General features: G+C 44.0%; 1 non-coding gene and 1 pseudogene across 1 annotated transcript; both read left to right on the top strand.

Annotated features, from left to right (window-relative positions):
- Window positions 1–8,822: 8,822 nt before the first annotated feature.
- LOC142437857 (small nucleolar RNA SNORA48) lies at window positions 8,823–8,966 on the top strand. Its single transcript, XR_012782365.1, has one exon. It is a non-coding gene; the product is annotated as a small nucleolar RNA SNORA48 (small nucleolar RNA).
- Window positions 8,967–21,696: 12,730 nt separating this feature from the next.
- LOC142437514 (ADP-ribosylation factor-like protein 2-binding protein pseudogene) lies at window positions 21,697–22,362 on the top strand (annotated as a pseudogene).
- Window positions 22,363–23,628: the final 1,266 nt, after the last annotated feature.

Here is a 23,628-nt window from a genome sequence, read left to right on the forward strand (position 1 = left end):
ACTTATCCACAAAAAGAGCTGGGATCAGTTTTCCTTTTTCTTTGCTGGGTTTTGTTGGGCATCTTTAATGAGAAAATGCTAAACTGCAAAGTTCTGTTACGCTTCACACTTAACTGGAAAACGCCGTGCTTCTGGATACAAAGCATTAGTAAGTATCCTAGTCCTTTGGCGATTGAGTACTACAGGTTTCAACATCCTGGTTGTTTTACCGTTTCTTGTGAAGCGCTGCTACATTTTAGACTTCATTTGTTCGCACCAACTTATGTATTACCCTACTTTTGGTGTTGTACATTGTGTTACTTTAAAAGCCTTATCGAAGCATGGTCTCTAGTCAGAAGCTTAACACACGTTGAGACAATAGCTGTTCCCCAAGCGTGTGGAAAAGATTGCTAGACACAATTGAGAAATCGTATCCTTTTAAAGAACATGTTCCAGCAACCTGACAAACCTCCACAGGAGACTAGATGGCAAAGGAATCAAAGCCATGGGTTGAGTAGAGAAACAACTATAAACTTGAGCAAAATCAGACAACCCACGAGAGAATCTTCCATTTCCAAAGAACTGCAGGCTGACTTGTGTCCTGGAAAATTCCACCTTCTACTAAGCACTTTCCTCACGTTCTTGGCTCTGGGAAGGCATTTTGAGATGAAAGAGTAGAAGTTCTTTTCCTTGTCAAGGTTGTGTGTGTGTGTGTGTGTGTGTGTGTGTGTGTGTGTGTGTGTGTGTGTAAGAGAGAGTTGAATATCCAAGAGTAATTGGATATTAAGAAAACATCCCAGCCCAGTCCAGACTAAGTCTATAAGTTTGATATTAGCCTATAAGTCTGATATTAGCCCATATTTCTGATATTAGTCTATAAATTCTTCTACAGACTCACGCAGCATGTGCAATGATGCTGAAAGCAGGAAGATCACATGCCAGTGGATGAAAAGTCTTGTGGAAGCATTTCATGCAGGTCTCCACGTGGCATCTCCAACTCCAGGGCTCTGGCTGCTATCAGTGTAGCTCCATGTGGCTTGTCTGTCAGTTTTTTAACCAAATTTGGAACCAAATGCCAACAGTTACAAGTGAAGTTTACTTTGACTTTCTCTGTTTAGACATTGCAAGGTGCAGGAAATAAAATTTCTACTAAATGGGGAAGAGATTGTCATGAATCAAGATAAAATTAGCCTAGGAAATGACTTTTTAAAGTCCACAGGATGGATCTTAAAGTGGTGGTTTTGAAGGCATGGATTACCAGCTGGGTTACTAACTTTAAGCACTTTGAAACTACCAGCTATTCAGCATTCAGCGGGGGAAAAGAGGAAGTTTTTCTCTGCCCCATAAAACTTTACTACTTCAGAAAGCCAAAAGGACCCTACTCTGTCTCATCCAGTTACTTTGAGTCTGAACTTACTTGATGGCAGGGGGTTGGTTGTTAAAGTTTCCATTGTAAGCATTGGCTATCTACCTAGAAGTAACCTGAGAAGTTCTGATGAGAGATGGTGTGGCTTTGACCTAACTGAGATGGTGTTGCCATAAGAGAAAGCTTACAGGCATGTTTTTTAGCCACGTTCTTAAAGTTACCCAAATTCTTCACCTAAATTTTTTTCTTTCTATGCTACTAGTTGGATCTGGTACAAGACTGGTAGTCCTATGTGGACTGACCACTAAGCAAAGTTTACTCCAAGATGTGCAAATGAGACACATTGGTCCCAGGTTGCGTGTGTATTTTCCCTCGTCCCACTGTCCCCTCTTTTTCAAATATATTCTGTTTTTGCCCTTTGGATGGAATCATTCTGTAGCTGGTTCTCGTCCCCGTCAGTACTAGTAAACAGCCAGTTAATGAGGAACTTTCAACCACTTGTAACTGACTTAAGATAAGGCATTGTCGACCATATGAAAAAGCATGAAGCTTGAAGGAGAACCTGGTTCAGCCTTGGTTCATTTGCATTTTCTGCTCATCAGCCCGCGGTTCCTTTTCTGTGGTGATTGTATTATTTGGCTCTTGCATGCTGTATTAGAGCTTATATTTCTGCCAAAGTCTACATTTAGAAAACCAAACACTGCAGCTGGGTGAGGTTCTGAGACGCTTCACAGATGCTGGAAGCTTCAGTCTTTCCCCCTCAAAGGGACTGGTGGTTTCAAACTGCTGACGTTGAGGTTATCATCCCAATACGTAATCACTTTGCCTCCAGAGACTATCTTGGAAGCCACAGTATCTCCATACATTCAGCCTTCATTGAATTCTTTCTGACCACACTGTCACTGAGCTAGGCTGTCCAGAAGAGCTAGAGTCCTGCAGACTGCGTGTGCTAGGCCTGCGGGATTATGGGTCACATCCTGACTGCCTTGGTTGTAGGCCCCCGAATCAATCCTGTAAGCTCTTCTAACACAAAGTGCACGTCCCACTCATGGTCCCTTCTGTAGTCACATCTGTGATGTGTCGATCTGCTGCCAACCATGCTTTTGTGACAGCTTGCTTTGTTTTCTGAAAGTCCTTGGATGCCATCACATTGTGCAAATGGTCTTCCTCCTCTGGATGATGATTCTCTGTCTTCTTGTCGTTTCTTGTTTAAGACTGAATACATGTTCTCCTTAAATGATATTTGAGACAGGGGTCTCCTGTCGACCCTAAAACAATGCTACCTCTATCTCAGCCTTGCCCAAGTTCGTTTCTTGTTCTGGTTCTGATTTAGATTCTGTTTAGACTTGTGATTGTGTACCCAGTGGTAGTAGTGATAATGGAATTTTGAGTTACGGCTTTATGAGCAAATCATTGAGTTATGAGTTAGGAAATTGGTTCCTTAATGGTGTTTTGGACTTTTTGCGTTTGTTTGAAGATTCTGATAGTCTCTGGCCTTTGAGAATACCATATCCAATGCCATCGAGTCAGTTCTGACTCATATTGACCCTATAGGGATTTTGAGATTATGAATTTTTTATGGGAGCAAACCACCTCATCTTATTCCCGTGAAACAGCTTGTGGGTTTAAGCACCAGGCTGGTGGTTGGCAGCCCACTGACTGACTAACCCATAGTGCCAGAGTCAGGAAACAGCGGGGTGTTTTCTTCTTTCTGAGGGCTTTGGGGGCATTCACGGGGGTGGGTGTTGTGTGTGTGAATACTGTGAGGTTTGTGGTTCTAAAGATCAGAGCCTCCTTCTTTCTCTCTAGTCTTTTTTTTTTTTTTTGTCTACTCAGTAGGAGTCCAAATAGTTGTTGGCTTGGCAACATAGCATTCCTATATCAAAGATGATACGGACACCCAAGATAGAGTAACTTTTGACTTCAGTCAAGCATTAGCCATAATGGGAGGCCCAAGACAAGAAAGTAACCATAAGGTTTCTTGGGTGGGTCATACCTCAGTTCTTGGCTTCACGCAATGAAAGAATTCACGCCGAAGCCCATTTTGTGATCCAAGTGGGTTTTTATGAAGGACCAGAGAAATTTCAGGTTAGCACAGGAAGTGTGCTAAGCTGTACAGAAGCTGTGCTGGAATTCACAACTGGACACAAGCAACCATATGGATGAGAACACCCACGGGGGCAGCACTGGGGGTAGACGTGGGGGTGGGAGATCCTGGAAGGCCAGAAGTCCCAGAAGCCTAGACACCAAGAGTGTGTGGGCCAAGAGGCTATGGGCCTCAAGTAGGCCTAGAGCAGGCACATGTGCACCTACTTCCGGGAGGGAGACCCTCACCCTTCCCTGCCGGTAGGAGCCTGGTAAGAGAGAGCGGCTTTTCCACAATTAGGATATTTTAAGCCTGTGGCTGGGTTTGGTGGTTGATGGTATTGGTTGACCCCATTGGCTGGGTTGAGCCCACCTGGGTGAGATCATTGCCCCTGGGCCTAGTTTGGACCACGCTGGTGTCACCTGGCTCAGGGGCTTGAGTAGGAGCATGCTCAATTTGAGGTCTTCATAGGTGTCTAATGGTCAACTGGTTTATTTACCACCTCCCCTATGGAGGCCTTTGCAGGCATGGGAAGGACACCTCCCTATCCCTAAATCTACTCCCTAACAGTAGCCAAGAAAACAGAATCCTCAGCATGTGCCTCTTTAATTGCTATCTGGAATTCTCAAGTTTGTGATTCAAACGTTCCAAGTTATTATCCCTTTGTGCTCTTTAAATAAAATTAGAGAGGTGATTTTAAGTCATTAGAGAGCTTCCTTTTGAGTAGGAAATGAAAGGAAGGCTTCCAATAATCCACAGAAAACCAAGGGTTCATTTTCCTAAATCTTAACATTTTGTAACATTGCTGTCATTACCAGTTTCAACTCATGGCCACCCAAAGTATCACCGAACAGAACTGCTCATTAGGGTTTTCTGGGCTGTAGTCTTTACTGAAGCAGCTAGCTCTCCTGGCCCTTTTTCCACAGCACTGCTGGGTGGATGCAAACCCCATTAATCAGTGGCTAGGGCTTGAGTGTAAAAGTTGGTGTGTCCCTGAAGGATTTCTGTTGTAAGGCATGTTGTTAACATCACGGGACATCAAGGTGGTTCCAACTCATAACAACCCTCTGTATAGCAGAACAACTGCCCGGGCCTGGGCCTGGGCCCAGGGCCTGGGTCATCCTCACAACTACCCCTATGTCGGAGCCCATTGTTGGAGCCATTGGGTCAGTGACTCTCTTACAGGTGTTCCTCTTTCTGCTGACCCTCTACTTAACTTAGCATGATGTCCTTCTCCAGGGGCTAGTCCCTCCTGCTAACTCTTCCAAAGTCCATGAGATAATGTCTAACCAGTTCTTCCAAGACAAGTTTGTTCCTTCTGTATTGGAGCTTACGTACTGAACACCTCATTTGTAGAAGGATATGGGTGAACGTGAAAGCCCCAAATCCACTTGCAGCATTCCCCATGTGGATTAAACTTTCATTGAATTCCTTGTGACCTTTGACCAGGGAAGGTAATAGTCTTGCCCTCAGGCAGAGTGTATTAGAAAGTAGATTACCTCCACCCACCTCCAGTGAGGTTAGGGAGGAGCAGTCTCCCTCCCTCAGGGGCTTGCCTGAATGTGTCCTTAATGGAGATCACTGTGCTGGGAGTCCCAGTCAGGAGCCATGCCCTGGGGCATTCTGATATTGTCAGATCATACCAGTAACTTCAACTCCCTACATTGTCACGGAGCCAACAAATACAGGCTATATTTCCAAAAAGGTATTGCCAAACACAGTACATAAATCATACATGGACTAAGTATGTTAGATGAGACCAGCAAAAGTCAATGTTACAACTATTATGGAAAAGGCTGTTTCTTTCCTTTTTTAAGGAAAAGGCGGTTTCTATTACTCTTATTTACACATGGTGCTTTTAAGCTTCAGGACAGATGGGTCTGTACTTCTGAGGAGTATGTGTAAATATAAATAGATAGATAGATAGATAGACAGATAGATCCTAGGAAGTATATATATAATTCTGAGCATATATATAATTATATAATTTATATATTATATATAATGTATAATTATACATATATAATTCTGAGAGGTTGGAGGCAGAGACGTGTAACAGAGATAGAATTCAGCCAGGAATGTGAAGTTGAGAAAGATTTTATTGAGGCAGGGAAAGAACTCCTAGGAGGGAAGGGAGCCGTTCCAAGACCCAAGAAGTTAGATCAGGGAAATCGCAGCTTGTTGGTGAGGTGGTGGGAGATCTATAGGGCTCAAGGTAAGGCAGTATAAGTTGACAGAAGGAAGAGAGAATTTTTATTGCTTGCAGCTGCAGGGCCTTGAGTCAGGATGGGGCCCCACCCATGGGAAGTCATCTCATGGTTTGCAAACCTGCTCTCCCTGAGTGCTGGGAAAGGGGCTATACAAACCAGCCAGGGAAGATAAATTACTTCCTGGGGTGCTGGGGAAGAGGCTACACTAACCAGGCCTGGAGAGATAAGCTCTTTGAGGTGTTGGGGCAGGAGTCGCATAGTTCAATAGGTCATCCATCCTCCCTAGAGGCTCTGAGGTTTCATTTTCTTGAGGAGCCAGAGAGGAGGTAGGGGCTGCCCGGTCCAGACCAGGCCCAAACAAATTCTACTACTTAATATGCACTATCATTGGAATTCCATTCTGAGGCTTATTAAAAGATCTCCAGATGCCTGAAATCGTAAGTTTTCTTACTGTTTGAACAGATCGATGTAAGATCTGTCCCCGTTCCCTTCTTGTAATCTTACTCTCTTGCTTTTTCCCCCTCAATGTTGAATATTTTTCTCTTTTTTTAAACTTTTCATGCACACTCATTGCAGTCCCCTTAATGCACCATTGCTGTTTTACTCTTTTCTTTACTGTCAGTTTTTACAATGATGGAGTCTTAAATCTGTCATCCCCACATATTAGAGGGGACTTTAAGTTATAATATATATTAATATCTTTTGTACGTTTTTAAGAAGTATCTCTGTACTTTGACTAAACATCTGGAAACAAGATGCATAGTGGGATATGCACTGAGCTGCTCACTGTAAATGAGTTCAGTGGTTTGAACCCACCAGTTGCTGTGCAGAAGAAATCTGAGGCACTCTATTCCTACAAAGATTGAAAGCCTCATGAACCCAAAAGGGCAATTCTCTCCTGTCTTGTACAGTCTACATGAATCAGAATTGACTTGGTGGCAATAAGTTTAATTGTCTGAATTAAAGTTAAAACAGCTCATCTTTGAATTGGGACACTGGTCTAACCAGTTAAGCTAGGTTGTTAACTTCTTCAGTTTACTTCTTTTTTAATTCCGACAAACCAAGCCCAGTCTTTCTCCTAAGGAGTTGCTGGTGATTTTGAACTGCACACAGCTGAATACATAACCACCACTATACAACTAGTGCTAAGGTGACTTTGGGTGGGTCCAAACTATCAACCTTTTGTCAAGGACTTAACCATATGTGCCACCTGGGATTCCTGATATACATGTGACAGGGTCATTGTCAATAGAGACTAAAGACCATATGATTAAACCTGCTCTTTTCTAAGAATTTTGTTTCATCTCAACCAATATAGGGAGATTAAAACTCCGAAACATGGGAAATGTGAGGATGTGCCCTACCTAAGGTGAGCGTGCTGGTGGGAGAACAGGAGCAGATACTCCGAGCCTGCCACATGTGCTCCCCAGTCAAGCGGAAGAGCCTCTGGAGCATCCCCATAGATAACTGTTCTTTGGAGGTCCTCCTTGGGCTGAGAGGACAACACTGAGACACAGAATGGAGATAGAATTGAGACAAAGAATGTGAAGTTAAGAGCAGCTTTATTAGGGCAGGGAAAGAGCTCCTGGGAGGGAAGGGAGAGCAGAGAAAGGGACAGGAGCATCTTGAGCTCCTGGGCAGACTCTGAGACCCAATGAGTTAGGTCAGGGAAATTGCAGCTTGTTGATGAGGTGGGGGGGGGGGAGATATATAGGGCTTGAGCCAGGGAGGTATACATTGACAACAGGAAGGGAGATTGCTTTTTGCTTGCAGCTGCAGGACCTTGAGTCAGGATGTGATCCGTAGGGAGTGCCTTTGTTGTTTGCCAACCTTTTCCCTGGAGTGCTGGAACTGGGATTATACAAAGGGGCCTGGGAAGATAAATTGCTTCCTGGGGCACTGGGGAAGGAGCTGCACAACCTTGGTCTGGAGAGATAAGCTCCTCAGTTAAATAGTGAGCAGGCCCTGTTATAATGCATAAGTCCAATCACCTTTTCTTTCTGGGTTCCATATCCTGGGACCCGCTTACCTAACACCACTTATACCCTTTTAGTCCTCAGAATTTGTGACTGAGGGGGCGCCTTCTACGAGACCATGTTGCTCTTCTTGCTCCCACCCCACCACCCCAGTTATACCTTTAGATTTTCAGTGTGGCCCCCTTGTGTGGGCATGGCCTTTTCCTGAGGATTCTTGGAACTCCAGTATTCCCTCCCTCCAAGAGACACATTCTCTTGCTCTCTGGTGATCAGACCAGCATGATGCTGCTTTAGCTTGTTTTCTGCCTCAACTGGGTGAGCTACACTACCTGTAGTAGTGCAGCTTTGACAACCCATGGATCATGTTGCTAGAGCTTTGCCACGCTGCTGATGTATACGTTGCTTGAGCTTGAGGCGGTCGGAGCCTGTCATCTGGCATTGCAAGATGGGATGGTTCAATATCCCATCCAGCCTGCTTCACTAAGTTCCTGAGTTTCTGATTGTTGGTGACCTGCCTTGCTGCCTGTGGCTGGACTGCCTGCATTGCCCTAAGGAAGACAAAGCTCTCTGTTTCCTTGGCCTTGGACCCAACAGCCCTCATGAATTGAAGGACTTCCAGTATATTAGCTGTTCCATGGAAGTGAGTTGAACTGAGCCCTCTGTACTGCTGTGTAGACTAGTTAGCTGCTATATCCCTTTGTACTGTATATATAGCTATAACTATATCAATATCATCTATATCTAGCTATATATATATACACAAAATCATAAGTGTCCTAATTTTGTTTCTTTAGAGAATCTTGTCTTAACACAGGAGGTTAGGGCAAAATGGGGAGCTAAAAACAATGAATACAAGGCCCCCCCCCACTATCATGGCCCCAATTCTACCTTATCTATCAGACTAGACCAGAGCATGTACATGGGTACAGATAAGAGCTGGAAACACAGGGAAGCCAAGTCAGATAACCCCCTCAGGACTGATATTAAAAGTAGCAATACTAGGAGGGTAAGGGTAATGTGGGGGAGAAAGGGAGATTCTATCCCAATGATGTACATATAACCCCCTCCCAGTGGGGTGGACAACAGAAAGTGTAGGACATGAAAAAATAATAATAATCTATAAATTATCAAAGGTTCATAAGGGAGGGAGGGGGAAAATGAAGAGGAGCTGATACCAAGGATTCAAGTAGAAAGAAAATATTTTGATCCCCTGGCTATGGGCAAAGAGACACCTGATTAGAGGTGGTGCTCTTATATCAGTCAGGGGCAGAGCAGACTGGCAGCCCTTTGTTCATCCTAGCTTGATGCCTAGATCGTGGCCAGAGCTGTTTCATGTCTAGGGCACATTTAAAAGAAAAGAAAAGAAAAGAAAAGAAAATATTTTGAAAATGATGATGGCAACAAGTGTACAAATGTGCTTGACACGTGGATGGATGGATGGATTGTGATAGGAGTTATACAAGTGTCCAATAAAATGACTTTTAAAAATGAATACAAGAAAGAATAAAATGCTCTGAAGTTGATTGTGCTAATCATTGCCCACTTTTTCTTAATATGATTAAACTATTGAACTGTATGATCTGTAAATTATATGCCAATTAAATTGTTAAAATGACTTTTCAAAATAGAGATAATAATGTTGATGGAAACTTTAAAAAAAGAGGATATTTATTTATAATGAGTCCTGAAACAATAAAGCAGAACATTGTTGATTTAAAAAATCATTTTATTGGGGACTCATGCAACTCTTATCACAATCCATATATACATCCATTGTGTCAAGCACATTTGTACATTTGTTGCCACCATCATTCTCAAACACTGTTGATATTTTTTAACCTCAACTGGAAACATGGTGTGTCAAATGACTCAGGTTTCTCACCATCCTTTACATGTTAGTAAGTGATCACAAAAGTGCTAAGTATTTCTGAGTTCATAAATAAATGCTAGCAAGTACGTCTCCTATTTTCTTCATACTCTGCCCCCTTGAAGTTAAGTCTGATCATATAATAGTTTTTGGCCTCCCAAATGTGAGTGCCTTGATTGATGCTGTTCCACTGGAAACTTGAAAGTCATGTTCATGGTTCTATATAGCTATTTGTCCCTCTGAAATAACAATGTACAATATTTCAGTAAAAGGTGCTTTATCAGCCTAAACCACAGATGGAGAATATTTGAAGTCCAAAGCTGCCAACCAACCCATAGGGGTGGGGGTGTGGAGTGAGTGTGTTCTTTAAGCTACTAAATTTAGTATCTCTTATATGAAAATTAAGCATATACTGATTTGTGGTAGTTATATAATCTGTTCAGTTTGAGAGTATTAAGAGCAAATGGGTGGAGTTTAACCTGTCAATCAGATGGCAGCTTGATGACCTCATTTGGAGGTGCTAAGGAGATAAATAGATCTCTTGAGGTGAAACAAAACCTCACTCCCTGGGAGACATTGCAGCTAACAAGACAAATGGAGCTAAGCTAGTACCCTTGAGCTGGAGGAGACATGTGGGCCCCCCCACCTCCCCCAGCCAGCACAGAAATACTTTCACTGCCACTGGATCCACAAGACTTCCCACCCACTGGCCTGTGATCTTCCTGCATTCAGCATCATTGCATGTGTTTCATGAGTCTAATGAGGACTTTATAGATTGGTATCAGATATATGGGCAAATATCAGACTTATGGACTTGATCTTGACTGGGCTGGGATGTTTTCTTAATGTACAATTACTCTTTATATAAAATTCTTTCTTATACACATATGAATGTCTCTGGATTTGTTTCTCTAGTCATCCCGGACGAACACAGTGATGTCGACCAGAAATGGTCATAACTAGATTCAGGTGTTTTCAGTTATACTCCTTCCGTAACTGGTATTTTCCAAACCTACATTTTCTTAAAACATCATCATAGTAATGCCAAGAAATCTTATGCCTTTTACATAGGAAAGAAAGGTCACATGGACCAACCGCAATTTTGCTCCCCTTTCAAAAAGACCCGCTTTCTAGAATGTAGGACTTAAAAAATTTTTTTCCTCAATGTTTCCAATTTTTAACATAGCTTTCTTTTGCAAATTGAAGTCCTCCAACTATCTCCTCTTGAGGGCCAGGCTTCCTTGCTACAGTAAATTAGTTTAATACCCCATCCCCAAATACTTGGTAGAATGTTTATTACTTGACTTCAAAATCTGTTGTTTAATGGTAAAAGTAATGTTGTGTACCAGTTAAATGAATGCTGTTGTTAGGTGCCATCAAGCCAATTACAACTCATCATGACTATGTTCAGCAGAACCAACACCACACCATCCTCACAATTGTTACAGTTGAACCCATTGTGGCAGTCACTGGGTCAAGCCATCTCATTAAAGGTCTTTCCCTTTTTTTCAGACCTTCACAGATGATGTCCTCCTTTTCCTGATAACATGTCCAAAGTACCTGAAAGGCCGACTTGTCATCCTGGAGTATTCTGTGTATTCTGGCTGCACTTCTTCCAAGACAGATTTATTTGTTCTTTTGGCAGTCCGTGATTGTGGGAAACAGAGAGATTTCTCCCAAGCTGTCTCCCCTAAATATATGTTAGTTAGGAAATTGCTTGAAACTACTGGTAAATGATTGTCAAGTTACCTCCTTGAAGGCAGTCAGTTGCCAGACTACTGTCTGGGCCCACCACAGGTGGAGCCCACTCCCTGCTGTTAAGGACAATGGGCTACTTCTCCCTAAAGGCTTGTGACCATTCATTAGTCTGGTCCCTGGAGGTGGGGTTTACACCCTACTGATAATGGTTTCTATAGTGAGCCAGAGAACAGGTCAAACCTGCTCAATGACATCCGAACTTAGGCTGCCATATGAATCTAGGGTCTGCCCATCTTGTCACATGTATCCCCAATACCTCCCCTTCCTATTGCGTGGATACCCTTAGATCACCTCCTTCTATTACTGTATTAGCTATAGCACAAACCTTTCCTGTGACGTATACCTTCACCTATAATTAGGGGGTTTGCATGTCCCCAGAGAATATAAAAGCCTTGGTTAGCAATAAAAGTATCTCTCTGTCTCTCTCTCTCCCCCCACATGGACCACCAAGTGAGGCTGAGGTGAGCATGCTACCATGAAATGTGTCTGACTCCATTATTTCAATCTCTCTTCTATCTCTCATGATCTCTATGACTTTACTATAATCTTTACTTATTATCACTGTACAAATTGCACCTACTGGCCCTGTGATGATGTGTTAGGGGCTGGTCTGACCTCACATATGGCGCCCATCGTGTGGCAATAGGAAAGAACTCTTTTGAGTTAAATCCCGTGTGACAATTGTACGGCCCCACCGGAATGTACAGTGAATTGGAAAATTGTGTGAAGTGAGGTTCCGGTGTGGGGATTGGCAGACATGTAATGGAAATAGTGAACGAGTATTCAAAAGAGCCACATAGGCGACCTGGTTATTTTCTACACATTGAAAGCTGTCAAGGCAAAACTTCATGATCAAACCAATATTGTCAAAAATTCGGACTTGTAGCAAACATTTTGAATTCATGCATGGAGGATAAACTCCCCCTATGCCCATCTGCTACTGGAGGAAGGTTAGAGAGGGACTGGTTGCCGCGGCGGGAAGAAATAGAACCAATAGGAATGTCTGCTTCTATACGGAGATAGAATCAACCATTTGCTTACTTTACAGCAGCACAACTTTAAGGAGAGAAACTGTGGAAATAATAGATTACCACAGGAAAATGTACTTGAACTATATCTCCAACCCCAGAGTGGGGGTCTTCCTGCCATGGAATACTAGTCTTCCAGATTCCCTCTGTATCAGTCAGGGAGTAAGTCCCAGTTCTATTTCCCTCAGTGTTAGTTTCCCACACTTCCCCCTTCTGCATTACGTTTAAGATTTAATAGTGTCACGGAGACAACATGGTCTCTCTTCATATCTCTTAGCTTCCTATAGAAGCGACACGAGACTGCAAGTATCAAAATTATGATGATGAACAACACAGTCAGACTGGAACTTGTGAAATGTGAAATGCTTTGAGCCCAAGCTTGAGGATCCAACCCTTCCATGCCATGTCTTATCAGAGCCAGGAGACGTCTCAAGCTTGTCCATGAATGTGTAGAAAATATCCGTCTTAAGCTGATCAGCATCTAATGAAATGTTTCCCTTAAGCCCTTGCAAATGTTTCCTAATCAAGTCCCAATCATGCAATGTCTTATTATAGGGTAAGGGGTTATACAAAAATCAGTAACATTCCAATCACATTTTAACATTAATTGATGTTGCAATTCCATGATCTGATCTCTCAACCACTGGACAGTCTGCTGCAGCTCCGCTACTTCCCTCCCCCGCAGTTCATCGTCCACCTTTGCCTGAGTGGCCCAGAGCTGATGTGAGTCCACTTGCCACTTCTGCACTAAATGTTCAGTTTTGATGGACTCTTGTAGAGCTCCCCCAGCGATGGCAGCAGTGGTGGCAATGGCTGTGAGTCCAATTATAGCTGCGACCAGCATTCCCACGAATCGGCGAGGTCTCCTCAGCATCTCCGACATCACTTGCATCATGAAGGAAGCTTCTGGACTGCTCTCCCATCTGCGTTTCATCTCCACCAGGATCCACAGCCCCATCCTGCTCTTTAGGATGAGGATGCTCTGTTTTGAAAGATTTATAAGCAGAGCGTGGTTAATGCAAGTGAACAATTTACAATAATGGCAAGTGGCACTGCGAGCAGTCTCATTTAAGATGATGTTTCCTACAGCACATAAGGCAGCTTTACACACGAGACTATGTAGCGAGTCTCATTCTTGTGAAAAGCATAGCCGGAATTATTGGTGCCAGTAAAGCTTCTTGTGGAGCCTGTTAAAGGTTTAGTGGCAAGTGATAACTTCCACAGGTCCCACTGTTCAGGTCCCATCGCAGACTTCATTAACCTGGGGCAGGCAGGTGCAAGCCCTCCTTCATGCCAGGCCATTAACCTTGACCTGGTAGTGGCAATGCCATCAGGGGTCTTTTTCCACTCACAAGTACTGATATAATCACATGAGTTGATAATGGATTCCTCTGAGCAATTAGTTAGAAATTTGCTGTGGGGGCCCCAAACAATAATCGTTACAGTGGTCATTTCTTAACACCTGCCATGTGGTCCCTGACATTTGAGCCATTTGAATCTGTCAGCTATGACATGCCGGTAACTCATAATTTTACAGGTTTCCATATCTCCTCTCCCCTCCACAGTAGAGGAGTTGTCATATTCTGCAAATGCTTCACCCATTATCACATAGAAGCCACAGCTGGTTTTGTTAAAGACCAGTCAGTTATTCCCTGCCTGAGAGTGAATGGCTAAACAGCTAGGGCCGGTGCCCACACATAAAAGCAGAGTTTCAAAACCCAGAGTGAAATTAAAATTTTTGTCTTCACTCTCAGGATGTCTGGATGTTCCCTCAACTCTGGGAGCACAGCATGAGCTTCCCTCCTTTCTTCTGGGCCTTGCTGGCTGAAGAGAACTCCACCTATCTCCTTTGCCTGTGAAAACATAAACGAATAGTCCCTCCCTTTGGGACATCAGCAACCTGGAAAAAGAATCATGGAAGCTTGAATGGCTTCTTCATTTCTTTCTTGTCGCTCATCTTTCTCCAAACGTGATTGTGTCCTTCTGAGGGGAGTCCATCAGCTTTATTCTTCAAAAACATAACTGCATAGCCCTTTCTCCAGGTGACAAATGGACCTGGATCCCAAACGCAATTCCCATCTTCTTGGGACTCCTTAGGATCAGCTTTCTCTGTAGAAGTGAAAATATGTTTTTCTGCCCTCACTTTATTACAAGTTTTTAGTAATGAGACAATTTTTTTGGTTAAAATGACAAAATGAAATTTGTCACACATAAGATTCCTCTTCTCAAAAAAAAAAAACCAAAGATTACTCTTCTCCCCCATCTGTTTTAACAATGCAAATGTTAAAGCACCACTGGCAAGCTCAATTAACTTGTTAGGTTTTAAACTAGCATAACTAGACAGAGTTAATTGTTATGCAAATATTGGCTCCCAGCTCTCAGAGAATTGAGAGAGTTTACCAATTATGAGAACTTCTTACCACACTCAGGATGATTTGAAAGACTGAAAAAATTCTTAACAAATTTGTTCGACTGTTTTGAAGTAACTTACCAGACATTTTTTATCTAAGTCTACCAATAAGGTTACAGGCTCAATTAAGCTGTGTTACCCCATCCGGCTTCTTGCACTGTAGAATTTTGCAATCTTGTGATACTCTGATCTGGTTAATTTCTCTCATACCCTGCAAACTGGATTTAGAGGAAGTTAATGGGCAGGTCTTAGGCCCTTGTGAATGCCCGAAGTAAATAATCCCATATCTAGAGATTTTTTTCCTTCAATTTCTAATTCCATGTGAAGGTGCTGTGGTTTTCCATAACAGCATTCCAAAAGACCCCTTGATTTAATATAGGGTGGTCAGACTTCTTAAGTACTCTTTCCTGATAGGTATAAAATTTTACTTTGGAAATGCAAGAAAGCAAAAATTTGCTTAAATGATCTTCTTTATATACCATGGTATATCAGATTTTATCACTGCCTCAACTTCTCCTTCATAATCCTGATCAATAATTCCAGCAACAACCTGAACACTTTGAAAATTTAGGTTGGACTTTCCTAATAAACGTCCTATTGTTCTTTTAGGGAGCAGACCCCAATTACCACTCTTAAGAATCAGCAAACTGTTGTGAGGGCTTCTGAGCCTTTACTTGGTTAATTAAACTTACTGCAGTGAGGACAGAGCCTGGGCTTTTGCAAGTTTGGTTAGGTCTGGTCTGCTGTGACATTGGGGGATACCTGTGATTGCTGCCAATCAAAGATTCTTTTGCTGGGTTAGGCAGTCTTTGCCTTCTGAGCTCTGCTGGGCAGGGCTTGGATCAAGCTGCTTCCTCTATTATCTTTGCTCAGGTCTCCCATCTCCACGTGGACCACCAAGTGGGGCTGAGGTGAGCACGCTACCATGAAATGTATCTAACTCCATTATTTCAGTCTCTCTTCTATCTCTCATGCTCTCTATGACTTTATTATAATCTTTATATATCTCAACTGTTCAATTGCGCCTATTGAACCTGCAATTAGTTGTTGGGGACTGGCCTTTCCCCCACACATGATTGAGATGTAGTCCATCGATATGGTTCTTCTAGCTGAAATTCCTTACGTGATGTGTTATAAATCTGGACTCTACGCCTGTGGCCATAATTTCATTTTGGAAGGATATTTTTTTGTTGCCCTTATGGGAACAGGATTCAGTGGGATGAAGTCCCTAGCAGAAGGTATGAACCAAGTCATAGATTGTATTTCATTGGTGGTAAGGTCTGCAAAAGGACAAAAGTTGGGGGAGGGAGGGGAAAAAAGGAGACGCTGATACCAAAGGCTGAAGGAGAAAGAAAATGTTTTGGAAATGTTGATGGCAATATATATATATGATGAATTGTTATAAGATTTGTAAGAGCCCCCAATAAAATTATTAATAAAAAATTAAAAATAAATAAAACTTTTTAAAAAGTCAAATCTTAAAACCATTCTTCTGTGTATAAGAATCATCTCAGACACACAGAGAAAGCCTGGGACCATTTGAAATAGAGGGTGTTCAAGATGTGAAGTGGTGGCGGCACAGGAGGCTGAAATAAGGGGGCCATTAGACAGAACAGAGGAGCAATGTCCAAAAATATGACACTGAAAGGCAGAGTAGTGGGCTGGCTTCCCGGCCCAAGGAACTAAAACCAAAGGTCCACATGGCTGAGAGGCTGAAGGTTGTAGAGAGGCTGCTGTCTGAGGAGAGGTATTGCTGTGAACTAGGGACTACATCCTTACTGCTTCATAAACCTGACTTTGTGGTAACCTGTTAACTAGTAAACCCCCTTCATTGTGAATATTGACTGTATTCCTTCCATCTTCTTTTGATACTTCCTGAATTGTTCAATATTTTGCCCATAGAATCTTTTATAATTATAACTCAAGTCGTGAAACTTTTCTCCAGTTCCTTCAGCTTGACATAAATGCATTTGTCCCTTTTTGTTAACTCCAGATCTTTACAACATTTCATTCATTGCAATCACATTCTTTTCTTGGCCTGTCCTTTGAAGATTTCTTCCAGTCATGTTAGCTACGCTACAGTTAAGGGCAAGTTGAAGATTCTCTCCTGACATCCATTTTGGTCTTTTCTGACTTTTTTAATGACCTTTTGCTTTCTTCATGTAATATGTTCTTGATGTCACCGGACAGTGTGTCTGGTCTTTGGTTATTAGTGTTCAATGCCTCAAATCAGTTGTTGAAATGGTCTCTAAATTTAGGTGGCATGTACTTGTTTTATATTCTTCTTCTTGAGTTTTCATGTGAGCAATCAATGAATGATCTGTTCCATAGTTGGTGCCTGACCTTGTTTCGGCTGATGATATTGAGTTTCCTCATGGTGTCTTTCTACAATTTCTAACTACATTTCTCAGATGTAGCCAATTTTATTCCCATGTGTTTCATCTGGAAGGATCCACTTGTGTAGTCACTGTTGTTGCAAAAATATGTGTGAGACAGGGTTTTGTGGAGAAACAAAACCAGGACACTTAGGATTACATAGATATAATATATGTATACATATAATATATATGTTTATACAGCGAGACTAATGTAATAGCTAATTAGTCCACACAGCAGTACACAGGGCTCCATTCAACTCATTTTCACTTCAATTCATGTGAGCTGCTAGTTAAAGGTCAAGAAATCAGACAGCAGAGTCTTCCTTTAGGCAAGACAGGCAGAGATGGCCCAGCAGTCAGCAGACAGAAGGGTAGGTCAGCAACAGTCATTAGCTCAGGAGCGCAGGGAAGCAGGTCTAGATGGGATCTTGAACTCAAGTAATACAAGGCAGCAGGATCCTCCAGCCTCAAGTGGTGAAGCAGGTCTTGAAGGAGCCTCAAACTCTAGTGACATGATCCATGTGGCTTTGCCCGCAGGTAGTGCACACTAGCTCAAGCAGCACCACTCTGGTCTGATCACGAGGGAGGAAGAGGGAGATGGGAAGCCGGCTGTCTTTATTTATTTTGGCCATTCTCCAATCAATCTGCGACCTGATTAAACTCCACCAACATGTTCCTATTGACCTAGTTGGCACAATAAACCTATCACGAAAGGTATTTGCAATAAAGAAGTAATTCAGCTCACTGTCATTGAGTCATTTCTGACTTGCAAAGTTCTATCATGCTGTATTATGTGGGATTTCGTTAGATCTCTCCCGTGAGAGAGATATACCTTGGCCATTGGCTTCTCCTGAGAGAGAATTCAGTCCGAAGCCTGATCGTGATCCAAGTGAGTTTTATGAAAGGTAAAAGAAGCTTCAGGTTTACACAGGCACCTCGGGGCACTTCAGCCCCACACATGGAGTCCTGAGACCAGAGGAGATCACTGCATGACCCCCGAGGAGCAGCTTGAGAAACAGAAGGGCTGCAAGGCTCTGGATTCTGGCTTTTCAGGTCCTCCACTGGGAGGCATGATCAACGATCTTGGTTGACCCCATTGGCTGCATTGAATTCACCTGGCTTAGATGGGCCAGTCCAGGTGTAGCACCCACCTACGTGTGCCATCCCTTTCTGGCTGGAAACTCAAACCTCTGAGCATGTGCAATGGATGCCCTAGTCCATATGCTAGTTAGCTAATAATTTCTCTCAAGTTGTCTCCTCCAAATATATGCCAAACCCAAGATGCTGTTTGCTACACATGGCAAAGGACTGTACATTTGGAGGTCATTGCAAGCAGGTCAGAGGTTACTCTCCCTGGGGGTTGTCAGTCATCTAGAGCAATCAGACTGTATAGTCTGTCCCACCCTAAGTAGGACCCACTCCCTTCTGACAAGGATAGTAGATTGTTTACCTGAAGGAGAGCTGAGGGAAGTCAAGCTCACTCAGGGTTGACCAAGCTTAGGCTGCCATACTGAGTCTAGGATCTGCCCATCTTGTCACATGTGTACCCGTAGTCCCTCCCCTTCCTATTATGTGAATACCCCTAGCCCATTCCCTTACAGTTAGGCTTATGCCTATTGTACATCCCTTCCTGTGACATATGTGGTTACCTGCAATCACACCCCTAAGTATATATGGACCTTGGCCAGAAATAAAGAAAGAGACTCGCCTGCCCTCTCTGCCTGCACTGTGCGCAGACCTGGCTGTTGAGATCATGGTCATCGAGGAGGTGAGCATGCTACTATGAAATGTGTCTGACTTCTTTATTTTACCTTCTCATTTACCTCTCTTATTCTCTATGACTTTACTATAATCTTTATATGTCATAACCGTACGATTGCACCTACCTACCGGACCTGTGATATACTTGTGAGGGGCTGGTTACCCCCACAGTATTAGTCTGGATAGAGTAGAGAAACAAATTCATAGACACTCATATGTATATGAAAGAGCTTTATATACAAGAGCAATTGAATATTGAGAAAACACCTGGCCCAGTCCAAATCAAGTCTATAAGTCCGATATCAGCCCTTATGCCTGATAGCAATTTCTAAATTCTTCTTCAGACTCACAAAACACAGGAAATGATGCCGAATGCAGAAAGGTCACAGGCCAGTGGGTGGGAAGTCTTGTGGATCCAGTGGCGATAGAAGCATCTCAGCACTGGCATGGGTCAGCGTAGCTCCATCAGGCATTTCCTCAGTAATGTCTCACAGGGAGTGAGTGTGTGTCTCACCTCTGGTGAGCTGCTTATCTCTGTGGCACCTCCAAATGAGGTCAAGTTGTGACCTGATTGACAGGCTAAACTCCACCTCTTCACTCTTAATAGTCTCAAATTGACAACAGATTATGTAACTATCACACATGCATTCTCCTGTAGTTTAAATGAGGCATCATCTAGTTCTTCTGGTTTCAAGGCTGTAGAGAGAAATGGATCCCTTTTAAAGGCCATCTCTTGGATAAAGTACTTATTTTTTATATGCACAGGTGAGGGGAGGCGGGAAGTTATCAAAAAACTTTCTAAATGGGTGGGTAGTGAGAGGCTTGGATGAGTCCTTGAAGAAACAGGAAACAATAGTAAACCTCAATTTCAGTAGTTTGAACGCACTAGCTGTTCTGAGGTTTGGGGGTAAGGGGAAACAAGGCTTTCTCCTCTCAGAAGGAATTAGTCTTGGAAATTCACAGGGCTGTTCAACCCTGTCCTATAGGGTCACATGAGTTGAAATTGGACATTGACTTGATGGCAATGAGTTTGAGTGTCTTAGTGTCCTACTTGCTATATCGAGTTTAAGGACCAAATAAGCTATTAGACTGTTTTTTGATCCAGCGATAGTGATTGAAAGTATGTAATTGGATGTGAGACAGTGTCCACAGGAGACATGCTTGGTAGAAATAGAAAATAACATTTTATAGTTTATCCACCAAGCTGTATGGAGGTCCAACTAAGCTAACCTACCCATGAGGAGCTCTGGTGGTGTCCAGGATTAAGAATTGAGCTGCAGTTGCAATTCAAAACCACCAGGTTTTCTGCTCCTCTAAAGAGTTACAGCCTCAGAAACCCAGAGGGGCCCCACAGAGAAGAAGCAAAGCGCACAAGCCTAAGCGAATACAAGGTGTTGAAGGGATCAGGTAGCAGACACCAAGGAACAAAAACCATCATTATGTGATCACTTTCCATACATAAACGCTGAAGATGAATGTGTGCATAAACAAGTGTGGTGAAGAAGGGTGATGGTGCCCGGCTACTGAGAGATATAGCGTCCAGGGACTTAAAGACTTGAAAGTAAACAAGCGGTCATCTAGCCCAGAAGCAACAAAGCTCACATGGAAGCAGCCCACCAACATGTGTGATTGTGAAGGGCAGAGGGGACCAGGTCTCAAACAACAAAGGTGGAGGGAATCACATCACTGTGAATGAGGGGGAGTGCGTGATGGGGACCCAATGCCCATCTGTAGACAGCTGGACATCCCTTGCAGAGGGGTAGTGGGGAGGAGATGAGTCACTCAGGGTTCAGTGTAGCAACAATGAAACTCAATCCCTTCCTCTAGTTCTTGAACCTTCCTCCCCTCCCAAGTATCATGATCCCAATTCCACCTTGCGGACCCCGTTAAACCAGAGGATGCCCAGCGGTGCAGTAGGGATCTGGAGACACGGGGAATCTAGGACGGATGAACCCCTCAGGACCAGCGGTGGGAGTGGCGACACCAGGAGGGAAGGGGGTGTAGAAAGGGAGAACCGATCTTGGAGATCTATGTGTAACCTCCTCTCTGGGAGATGGGCAATGGGGAGGTGGGTGAGGGGAGACGCAGGGGAGTGTAAGATAAGATAAAATAACTATTTATAAACTATTAAGGGTGCAGGGGGAAGGAGGGAGCCGCGAGGGAGGCGGGGGAGGAAAACGAGCTGATTCCAGGAACCCAAGTGGAAGGCGAATTTTGAGAATGATGAGTGCAACGAATGTATAAGGGTGCTTTACTCAATGGATGTATGTATGGATTGTGATAAGAGTTATATGAGCCCCAATACAAAGATTTATTAAATTAAAAAAAAAGAATTATAGTCCCAAGGACTCAAAGAGAAAGTAAATGTTTAGAAAATGATGATGGCAACATATGTACAAATATGCTTGATACAATTGATGTATGGAATATTATGAGGACTATAAGAGCCCCCAATAAAATGATTTAAACATAAAATTAAAAAAAACAACCAGAGGGGCAGTTCTACTCTGCCCTATAGGGTGTCTGTGAGTCAGAATCTTTTATCATATATGCTTAGGTGGTGCTTTATCATGGAGTTATGTAACCAGTCTCAATATGCATAAGTCCGAAGACCAGAAGAACAATCAGGGTAAAGGACGGTCTTTGATGGGAAAGGAGCTAGTCAAAGATCAAGACTCAGAAAGAAACTCCACACCCTGAAGGCGCTGCCCGCTTAGCTGCTGGGCTGCAGCCAGAGGAGCTTGAGGCCGTGGGGGCGAAGCCTCCTCGGGGAAGGCCGTCGTGCCCTCGATGCCCGTGGAGCAGAGAGGAGCGGATGGGAGGCTGGGCCTGGGCCGCGGGCGGAGTGGGAGGCCCACGGGCTGGTGGTGGATGCGGCGGCGGCGATGGACGCCGTAGAAGAAGAGAGCTTCGCGCTGTCCATCTCCTCAGCGTCCGATGCAGAGTTCGATGCTGTGGTCGGATATTTGGAGGACATTATCATGGACAAGGGGTTTCAGTTGCTGCAGAGAAGCTTCATGGACAAGTACTGCCAGGAGTTTGATGACACGGAGGAGAACACGCCTGTCTTTAATGAATATATTTCCTTGGTAGAAAAGTACATCGAGGAGTAGCTGCTGGAGCGGATTCCTGGGTTCAGCGTGGCGGCCTTGACCACCACCTTACAGCGCCGTAAGGATGAAGTGGCTGGTGACATAGTCCGCATGCTGCTCACCTTCACGGACTTCCTGGCTTTTAAAGGAGTGTTTCTGGACTACAGAGCGGAGAAAGAAGGCCGGGGACTGGACCTGAGCAGTGGTTTGGTGGTGACGTCGTTGTGCAAGTCCTGCTCCCTGCCAGCTTCCAGAACAACGTGCGGCACTAAGGCCCACCAGACCGGGAGAGGTGGCCGGTGACAGGACGCCCTGGGAAGACCTCGCCTCTCCTGCTGATCACCAGTGATGTTGTGTATTAGTGGGTCCAAAAGAACGTGGCAGGACCCCTCTGGTGAAATACCTTGTCTTCTGTGGTCCTAATACCCCACCCTGACTGAGCAGGCTGTCTCCAGAGCAAGCGACGCCCAGCATCCCCACAGGGAAGGGGACAGGGCATGTAGGGGGGTGTCAGCCGGGCCACTAGCCGCCATCAGAGCCCACTCTGCCCCAGCCAGCTTTGCAGGACCCCACCCTCACAGCTCACCCTTGGGTCCCCTGCCCTGCAGCCTCGCTGCCTGGGATTGTGACGGGGAGTGTCCCCGTAGGCGCCTACTCAGAGCTTCTGAAGGTCCTGGGCACGGACCTGGCCTCGGCGCAGGTCCAGCAGCCACTGGTGAAGATGGCCCCCAGCCCGGGCTGCTGTTTGTTCCTGCTCCTTGCATCAGCGCGTTCGGCTCGGCCTGCTGTGCTCCCATGGCTTCCACACCTCCTAAGCATTATTTTTGAAAAACTATTTTTATAGATGAATACTCAGGCTCAACCCGTGGCTCTAATCTTGGGGAATCCCTGATTACCCACGTAAAGATCAAAGTATTATACGCTATCTGCTTGTTAGTCCTTCGTGCACTGAATGCAGGCCTCCTTTCTCCGTGGGGCACCTGGTCTCCCAGGCCCCAAGGACTAAAGGCGTCCTCCTGTAGCCCGTCAGTCGGGTGTTTGTGTAGGGCTGTCTTGTGTGCATGTCAGTGTGTTTGTGCAGGTCCGTGTAAGGCTGTCTGTGTAAGGCTGTCTGTGGGTGGGTGGGTGGGGGGGGCTTTGGGAAAGAATTATAATCTGAAACCTGCTTTCTGTCAAGATCTCTTACCCGAATGGTGTTCGCGGATTCGCCCTCCGGAGCACGGGCTGGCGCAGCTCTCACGGGGACGGGTGCCTGGGTTAGTCACCTGCTTGCCGTAACTTTCCTGACCAGAAAACGTGTACGTCACACCTCTAAGCTAACATAATTCCATAGCTAATGTGTACTTGGGGGGGTGGGGGTGGAGGGGGTTGTGGTTTTCTTTTTTAAATAAAAAGAATCTGTTCAGATTTCTCAAAAGAAAAGAAAAAAGAAGCTCCACACCCTTTAGCCATTTGTCAATCCCTGCATCTCCCCATCAGGTATAAAACTTAAGACACTGAAAAAAACAACATCTGTCATAGATAGTCATGATTTATCACCTGACCTTTGAATGAAATATACATTTGGTTGCATTAAATTTTCTTTATAAGCTTTTCTTTGCAATGCCTGGTTTACTTATGTAAAAAGCATCTTAATAAAATTATTCTTAAAAAATTACTTTCCCCACAAAAGCTAAGAAAATCATTCATTTCAGTGAAAGTAAATGTGTGGCAGTTG

This window comes from Tenrec ecaudatus, chromosome 1 (genome assembly GCF_050624435.1).
Source record: "Tenrec ecaudatus isolate mTenEca1 chromosome 1, mTenEca1.hap1, whole genome shotgun sequence".
In the NCBI taxonomy this organism is placed as follows: domain Eukaryota; kingdom Metazoa; phylum Chordata; class Mammalia; order Afrosoricida; family Tenrecidae; genus Tenrec; species Tenrec ecaudatus.